The following is a 9,845-nucleotide window of genomic DNA, read 5'->3' on the forward strand; positions in this document are numbered from 1 at the left end:
TGTTTGTTTGTCCATGCCGTTTGTAATAATAAAACCTTGTTTTCTGCCCTGTAATGAGCACTCAGTGGTCTCATTAACTTTGTATTTATCTAAGGCAAAACACGACCACACCATCAGGGTGTTTAAAGGTTTGTTTACTGAGGCACACATATCAAACGAACATTCTTGTTCTGTCTGTTTCATGGCCGCCTCAATGCTTTTCCAATGGAAGTCACATGGTTTGACCAACCACTTGTTTGATGGGGGGAGGGGGGCAATCAAACGGCCAGACGACTGAGACGAGTGTAGGCTAATAGCGATAACGGCAGCATGTCGAACAAACAATGAAAGCCCTCAAAATGTACGCGACATTGAGGGCTTTCATTAACCAGCAGCTTTTACAAGCAGCTGGTAAAAATGTCAAAACGTACTAAAACTAAACTATGAGTATTTCTTCCACCACTGGGAGAAATGGATGTTGTTAGTTGCGTTATTCAAAATCGCAATAGGGTTGCGTAAAAACCGTGCGTAAAAACCGTGGTTACCAGACTTTCCCCCGAGGTGGATAGTCTATACTCTGGTGACACTGTCGCGAGGTTACTCCATGGTGGGAAATAAATATTACTCTGTGTTGGCATTGCCTTGGGAGGGTAATAATTTACTATTCTGTCCATATCGGCTTGCAACTCTAAGTTGCAACCCAGGCTAAGTCGGCTCTAGCGAACTTCGCAATGCTCGACACGGCAACTTGTGTGCTTTAGCGTGCTCGGTGGTGTCTCTTAAGTTCGAGTTAGAGACGGCACCCCTCCATCGTGTTCTAAAACAATACTTTATCGGGCAAAAAAACCCCAGTCTGCAGTTGTTGTTGAAAAATAGTGGTGGTAGCAGGATTCAAACCCAGGCCGTGCAGATTCCTAGTCTAGTGACTAGACCACTATAGGCTACTAGCGAGTTGGCTGGCAGAAGTGGTTTCCTAGCAGTAGATTAGAAGGTGAGAATGCACCGCCCCGCAGGCCCCCTACTATTATATTTCTTTAGTAGTAGGGGGGGGCAATCAGAGGCAGGCAGGGGCGGATCTTTATGAAACCCTTTCGGTGCTGCGAATGACGCTTGTTAGACGACAGTCTATGTTCCCTCTGCTGTGTTCTGTTTATTTGCACAGTGAAGGTTGTTAACAGAACTCATGTTTGATGTGACTCGATCCCATTCTGTGTAAACAACAAGTCCGACGACAACAGAGAGGGGAGGAAATTGGCTGCATTGCATCACCTTGCACTAAATTGTTTTTCTGTCAATGTCTAGACTGAGTCATGTGCCTAAATAAACAGAACAAATGAAAAATGTGGAACAAACCTGACTTATAGGAAATCTTTTACTGGTTTGACTATAGTAAATCTGAGACGGCTATCAGTGGTGGAAAAAGTACTCATGTTTTACTTAAGTAAAAAGTATAAATACTGCAATGTAGATACTCCATTACAAGTAAAAGTCCAGTATACAAATTTTACTCAAGTAAAAGTACAAAAGTATCAAAATGTACTTAAAATACTAAAAGTAAAAGTACTCAGAGTGCAGAATGTCCCATTTCACATGTTCAAAATGAGTACAAAATCTTTTGAAAATAGCCAATCTACAAGCTCACAATGCATGCACGTCCATCGTGACGTATTGTGAGCTTATAAATCTGCTATTTTCAAATGGCCGAAATGTATAGCGTTGAAGTGCATGTTTTCTAATAAAACTTGACACACACGTTCCACACTATACCACACGGAGTGCAGTGCCGGGAGTAGAGTCAGTCGGATCGCCAGAACCAGCACAAAAGCCTCTCTGCCCTGCAGGCTCCGGGACAGGACCCAAATCTAGATCTCCATTATATGGAGCTGGCCTGTTCTGACATCACAATGATGCACGACCTCACCCTTTATTAGCGTATTAGCCAATTGATCACACCTGATGACCCCCCAATGGGAACTGTTCTAGTATAGTTAAAATGTGGGACATACTAAGCCTTTATGCCGTTGCTGTTGGGCAGACACCTGGTATCTCCATATTACTCTTCTTGTCTCGTCTGTCTCATGAACAGTATAGTACTGTATGTGTGCAAAAGTACACCAACGCCTTCATTTTCTATGTAGGCTCAGACTTTTTGGTGTAAGTAGAAACATAATGCTGATCTTCTATAGAGATAGCATAGAGTCAATTCTAAGGTATGGTATCACCAGTTGGTTTGGAAACCTAACTGTAAAATGCAAATCTGAGATCCTTAGATTAGCCAAAATGGCAGGGAAGGTCATGGGTATGTCTACACCTCCGATCACCCCCCGGGTCATCTTTGAGCAGGCCACCAATGGACAGGTTAAGAAAATTGTGTCTGACCCCTCCCATGTACTATACCCTGAGTATCGGCTAATGCCATCATGTAGGAGATACGAGGTCCATGCGTGCAAATACAGGTACAAGCATTCCTTTGTCCCTCTGTCAATCACACTCCTAAACAGTGTCCTTGCAGAGGGTAGGGGTCGAAGGTGATGTTCTTCTTTGGGTTTTTTTGCACTAGGTATGTTGGTGTGTGGTTTTTTAATGTTGTATGGGTCACTATGTGCCTTTGTTGTCTTGTATTGTTTTGTATTGTATTATATTGTATCTGTATGCTGCAGAGCGGGTCCTTGGGGTCCAAGACAAATTTCTTCCTTGGTAGACAAAATAAAGAAACCTTGATACAACCAGCTGCTATGCTCACACACCTTGAGCCCTTTTTTTCGCCAGTGCCTTATCCCTTAACTTATTTGCCTATTTACTTGTTTTTACTTTAAAAAAAAGTTCAACTAGCCAATCTACATTGACACGTGAGCTTGTAGGTTGGCTATTTAAACTATTAAAAAATAGGCCCCCTTATTTCTAACCCTCATGCACATAATGTTATGGATGGATTATGATGTATATTCCTCGCCGTCTCATTTTTGATTCCTTCCTTCTTTTTCTTACTGGAATCAAAACAATGGTGCTCGCGCAAAAAAGCCCTGCTGTTTATACCTGTAAAACTTTACCTTTTTTCATAAATTAATGTACTATTTTATCATACAAGTTTCACACAAAAGTATTGAAAATAGCAGATCTACACTGTTAATGTTTGAGTGGTGCAACCACTCCAAGGAACAGCAATGTCCCTATGTCCACGTACCTGTCCCTATATGTTTAGAGTACCAGTAGGGGCAAAAGTGGCGCTGTTGTGCTAGAAACAGAGAGAGAGAGAGATAGTGTTCCACTGTTGCCTGTTAATAGGGACTTTAAGCAACGACTGTTTTCAGGACGGCTCGTTAAGCAAACAGCCGTCGGCGACAGCGACATTGTTTCCCATGGTGACATGTCTATGCAGCATGTGTCAAACATAAACACTTTTTGAGAGGTGCAACCACTCCTATAGCCAGCAATGTCCGTGTACCTGTGTACCTGTATGTATGTATGTATAAGTGAGCACGAGTATGTTACTTATTTATACCAGTAGAGGGCACCAGAGTGGTGCAACCACTCCTACAACCAGCAATGATCCTGTTGTCATGAGCAGGTGTGCGCATGCGTGAAATTGGAATGATACAGAGAAGAAATTGGAACGATACAGAGAAGAAATTGGACTATACAAATTGGAACGATACAGAGAACCAATAGACGGGAGTTGCACCACTCGGTTCACACTGGTGTGATTTTTTTTCTGTTGAACTAAACGGAAGTTTTAGACAAGTCTTTAACAATTTTCACTGATATGTCCCGAAAATAGGTGGAAAGTGGTTAAAAGGCAAAGATAAATATAATTGGAGTGCAAATTATAGTACGTATGTATAGTACGGATATCTCGACCTGCTTTATATGTAAAGTGTCTCGAGATAACTTCCATATATCGTATGTGATCAGCGTATTCTGAATGAGTGACCTAGTGGGGCGGAATATGGCATTCTGGATCAATCTGAGCAATTTTCCTCATCTGTGCCGATAGGCCATCAGCAGTGGAAGAAGTACTCAGATGTTTTACTTCAAATATACGTGAGAGTAGGCTATACTCATTAGTAATTATACAGTACATGCACACACAGACACACACAGAATGACTGGATGCATTATCAAACAGGGGTCCTTGAAATGAAAAAGGTTGAGAATCACTGGAATATATTATCGGGGCTCATTCATTTCAGAAGATGAGTAAAGGAGTTGGATCTTCCTCAAGGCCGCACTGCTGTGGGAAGAGCATGAAACTAATGAAGCACGTCAGCGCACGTGCATGCATGTTGCACTCGCTCACACATGCTATTCTAGGGGAAACATTTTAAAATTCATACGCTGTACACACACTTTCATAACCCCCACCCCCCACACACACACACACACACACACACACACACACGATGAATAGATTATGCATATCAGACTTAACTGCAGGCATGTCAAACACATGCCTGCAGTTATGCACGTTCACAACCTCATAAATATTATTAATCACTTATTGCAAACACCAGAGTATTCACACGTCTGTTGTGTGGAAGTCCTAATTCAAAGTACACATAACAATAAAAAAAAAACGTAATTACTCAGCACTGCAACGAATGAATGATGAAGTGAAGGAAACCGGATGCAATCTGAAATCTAATGACAGCACAGTGATGAACAAAGCACAAATATCATGCTGGTCAGAATAAGTACGCCATTTCAAGACAAAGCAAGTGATTAATGATGTGCATGTGCCACTATTTGTGACATTTCGTGGACTGCATGGCTGAGAAAATAATCAGTGGGCCTTAAGGTAGGTCTGATCATGAGGGAGGGGCACGACAATGCAAGCCAAAAAAAAAGAAGAAGCTCAACACAATCCAGGTCTAGTCAGTCGTGGGGATGCCCACGTAAATACACTTGGGTTGTCGCACCTCGACTTCTCCGTGCGTATACAAAAAACCCTGCAGGTCTCATTGAAAATGAATTACTAGGCATGTTAATCGCTAGCCTGGCTAATAAGCCAGACTCAAATCATGTGTGGTATTTCCGCCGGCAGGCAATTCTTTTTTGCCAACGGTTGATTCGGTATGGCTTATTAGCCAGGCTAGTTAATTGCGGCCCATCTGAAAAGGGCTTTGAGCTTTATCGTATCCTATATCCTCATTTAAAATGTCCTTGGTTGACCGTGGGTGTCATGCAAAAGTGTAACATCTAGCTGGACTTGCATCACTGCATGATGCTCCGATCTGGCATGAGAATATTCACACCTAAAAAACTAAATTGGACACATACAGTATGGAGCACAAAAGAGCGTCGCAGTCCCGCCCACGTTCAGAATGACGAGGGCACCTTTAAGGACCTTTAAAGTCTCGGACAAAGCCAACTCGGCAGGTGACAACTCATGACAATAAACACATTTTGTTGGGCCGAACAAATAATTAGAAAGAAGAAAAACAAAAAAAAGTGTTGTACCCCGTCCTTTTTTTCGTTTTTGTATACTATAAAATAAAAGAAAGATATGTGAATATCTGCTGCCATTTTCGAGGACTCACTGTCAGGCATTAGAGCCCATTAGTAGTATACCATACGTACGTTAACCACTCGGCTATCGGGTCGCCCCAGAACATTTGAGATCTTTTAACTTTGTCCAAATTGACCCTTGTGGGTCTGCAGGGATGGTAGAGTGTTTAATGTACATGGAATTTGTAAACTCTTAACATGATTTTAAAGTGTAGATTAGGATCCCAGAGATACAAAAAAAAAATATGTTTTATCAAATGGGGAGTTTGTGGTCTAAATCTGACAAATCAAACTGGGGCTCCTTGAAATTCAAAAGTGTTGAGAATCACACTCTGTTCACAATAACGACAACCTTATCATACCGGCACCCACAGTTCCCCATCGGTGCCCACTGGCCTGCAGGGATAAGTGCCTTGCTCTTGGGCACCTTGAGGGCAAAAAGCCAGATGTTCCCAGCTGCTATAGGCTGGAAACCCCCTAGGCTGCAGCAAACACCCTCTAGGGCATCATTATGGATTTTCTTTTTGAGGGGCTATATACAGGTTTAATGTTAGTTTTTAGTTCAATGTTTGTTTTAAAAAGGCAAATTGACAATGAATGGAAAATTCACGCCATCTTATCCCTAACACAAACATTAGGCGCCATTAACAATAAAGATAATTTAATGTTTGTGTTGGCACGGTTTGTTTTACATCACCATTACATCACCTAATCAACATGAATTAGACATTAATATATTAGTGCCCCTCACTTCACACAGGTGTGATTTTTTAAATGTAAACACTCATTTTATTGGAACCGTAGATCACATACTATACTATGAAAACCTGCGAATCCTGTCGCTATGTCAGTCACGCCACCATATATGGCCGTCAGTCCATATTTGAAGATCACAACACTGACCTCAACAAATCTGGATAGCCATAAATGGAGAAGACGGATCATCACCAAGATCTGCATATATGGAGCCGGCCAGCAACATCAAACCCTTAGATCTCTATATATGGAGCTGACCTGTTCTGACATTCCATATGTTGATCCCTCCCCACCCGTCCTAGATGGGCTCGCCCCAAAGTTATTAGTGCAGCCACGCCCGGCAGCCGGTGAAATCTAGAGTTCTCAACAGGCCTGGAAAGACCACATGCCTGTACACTCAAGACACTGCCCCGCTGCCACCCTTAGATCTCCATATATGGAGTTGACCTGACACATTCCATACGTATGTTGATCTGACCTCATCAAACCCTGTACACTCAAGCAGTCTGCCGTCAACCAGGTGGATGCGTGCACGCGACCTCGCCCGGGGCCCTCGCCCTCAGGCCTTACTGGTAAGTGTGTGTGTATGTATATATATATGTATATGAGTGGCATTATGAATCACAGAAAGAGAGAACATTTAATGGAACGGATGCACATTACATGCAGGAGCAATGAATGATAATATTTATAAGCCCATTACGTCCCGTTGCCTATATACTTTTCAGCTGCAACATGTGCCAGTTATTTTTGCTTTGACTATCGGACTATCGGACCCAGAATGCGCTCACACACACACACACACACACACACACAAACACAACCGCCGAGTGCCACACGAGCCCAAGCCGCATTTACCATAATCTCGTCAATCTCCCTTGATGTATCATTAATTGACGTTGTCTAGTACTTAGTTAGCTTCCAGTAGATGTGCGTCACGGTCGGTAAGAAACCTTGCATCTCCAAACCTTTTTCATAGATGAACGGCATACTTCATGATACAATAGCATCACACAAAAGCAGCGAAAACAGCCGATCTACAACCTCACATTGCTCTCGTGACTCGAAGCTCGTAGTAGTTTTGAATATCTTTAAAATGATAATTGAAGGAGGAACGGTTTTGGACATACTAGGTTTTGGCGCGACGTGCAGCTTGGCGGCTCAATGGGACTTTTTGACAGCGGGGAGTCCGAACGGGGGGGATTTTGATGACCCGGGTGTCTGTCAGCTGTTTGCCGCAGTAATTGGGCACAACTGCCAATCACTGTCAAGTACGGTGAGAAGGAAGCGATGACACAGCTCCACGACACACACACACACAGGGATAGTATATCTGTATTATGAGGATATGGTTGAAATACTATTTTGAGTTATGGATTATTATGTATAATATAACCTATATAATTATAGATTATGTTGAGGGGTTTAGGGTTGGAGTTATGAGTGATTTATACTTTGTTGTGTGCCGCTGTCACACACAGACTAGCTGATCTGTAAGCTCACACAACATATTAACATCACAGTGTTAGTATTGGCTAGAGCTATAGGAAACCAAATAGAAAAGGGTAAAGTGGCATTGATAAAACTGAAATCCTAAAATGTGTGTGTGCAAGCGCATTGCTCGCATACGTGCGTGTATACGGCTGAATCACCGATATGTGTGCCTGTACTGTTCTTGCGCACACACACACACACACACACACACACACACACACACACACACACACACACACACACACACACACACACACACACACACACACACACACACACACACACACACACACACACACACACACACACACACACACACACACACACACACACACACACACACACACACACACACACACACACACACACACACACACACACACACACACGTGTCTGTGGAGTCTATAATAGAAATGTTGGAAAACCTTCCGAGCAGTCTGAATGAGTTAGAGTTCTGCTGATTTAGCAAGTGTTATGATGATGGTAACTAAATGGCTCTGTATTATTAAAGAGATCACTTTTTTTCCTATAAATGTGGTAGTCAGAAAAGTGTGCTTTAAGAAAGTACAGCCCAAGGCTATAGACTGCAGAGTCTGATAAGAAAAATGCACCTAGCGTAGGCTAAAATCACTTAGAAATGTACTGCACTGACTGAACTTCAAGTTCACACACTTTGCTTTATATCCTTAAAGACCCGGTTCACACTGGTCTTACAGTGAGAGAGTGTCTTGGAACAGAACGTCTTCTTGCGAGGGATGTTGTACAGCTGCATGTGCATCTCTCTAATGCCAGACGTGACCAGTAGTGACGGAAAAAGTACTTCATTTTTTTTTACTTAACCTTCAATACTTACTGTAGTTAACTTGAGCTTTGGCTCTGTACATCAAACGTCTTTGGCAAAAATAGACGATATACAAGCCCACAATGTGTCACAGCACGCTGCCTTGTGGGCTTGTAGAACGCCTATTTTTGTCAAATGTTCACCCCAGAATAGGTTAAATAAAAGCAATAACACAGAAGTTTTTTAGATCAACAATCTTTTTCAATAGCCAAAGCATAAAATGGAGCATAAGTGAATGTATGTTTTGCACTAATAATGCACAATTATGAACCACAGGGGAGGCATACTATCATCCGACAGAGCATTGCTCCAAAGGAGCAATGCTCCGAGGTGCGCTGCGGGTCGGGAGAGGGTTGCGGTTAGGTTTAGGTGTCTGCCCCGGGGGAGGTTAGGGTTAGGGTGAGGGAGGAGGTAGGTTGTCGTTCGGACCAATGCTCCGTCGGATGAAAGTACTGCACTCGAACCACAGTAGTAACTAAAGCTTGCAAACAATTGCAGTGGAGTAAAAAGTACAATCATTACTCTGAGACATAACGCACTGTAGTAGAATTTTTTAATGCTCAAATAAAGTAAAATTTCCTCAAAATTGTACTTATGAGTACAAAATGTTCTTAATTATTTTTCCACCACCACTGCCAGTAAGTACTGTAAGTAGTAAGTAGGCTTGGGAAGCAACGGTTCCTGAACCATGTGACCCATAGCTTATCTCCCATTTCCATAATAGTTTGAGGCAACTTGACCCCCCTGGACATGATTCTAGCATGATTCTAGCATGTCATAGACGTGACTAGCTGCTGTTGATAGTCCCAATAATAGTCTCTTCAATGCAGATGACTTTGTGTCATTATTACCGCTATTGTTCTGTGCTGGTGTGTGTATCGCGTCATGGTCTTTGAACGGGTATTATCATTCAGGTTGATGCCACATTTGGGAGGCTTCATGGCAATGGCATTGCATCGTCTATATGGCGATGCGTACGAGATGCTGATGTTGATGTCTTCAGAGGGTAATGGAGCTGAAGAGATTGAACAATATAAAGCTATTAGCGGATCCAGAGCTTATCCACAGCCAAATACAAAGCGTAAAATCTGAGAAAATCTCCATGAAATGAAAACCCCCTAGGGTCAATATAGTGCAAAGAAAACCTAGAATCTGTCAAAAAAATATATTTTAGCGTTTATGGCCACGAAAACAGTATCCCACACACACACACACACACACACACACACACACACACACACACACACACACACACACACACACACACACA

This window comes from Protomyctophum parallelum (assembly GCF_964188405.1).
Source record: "Protomyctophum parallelum genome assembly, chromosome: 5".
Taxonomy (NCBI): Eukaryota; Metazoa; Chordata; class Actinopteri; order Myctophiformes; family Myctophidae; genus Protomyctophum; species Protomyctophum parallelum.